Consider the following 239-nt stretch of genomic DNA (forward strand, 5'->3'; position numbering starts at 1 on the left):
CGGCAGGTTCCAGATCTGCCAATGGACGGCACAGGCTGCCGGACCTGGGGCAAGCTCAAGAAACCAGGTAGGAAATGCTATTTTAAGTGCTTTATTTCTTTCTTTGATAGAGCCTTTATAGCAGATGATTTCAGGATTTATGTGTCTCGTGAGAAGGGATCTGGGTGCTCTGATTCACCTTGTATCAAGGTAACCTTGGCTTGCTTTGGGGTTTTTGCACCATGAGTGCTGCAGCCTCG

Source organism: Apaloderma vittatum, unplaced genomic scaffold, assembly GCF_000703405.1.
Source record: "Apaloderma vittatum isolate BGI_N311 unplaced genomic scaffold, ASM70340v1 scaffold32592, whole genome shotgun sequence".
Lineage (NCBI taxonomy): Eukaryota > Metazoa > Chordata > Aves > Trogoniformes > Trogonidae > Apaloderma > Apaloderma vittatum.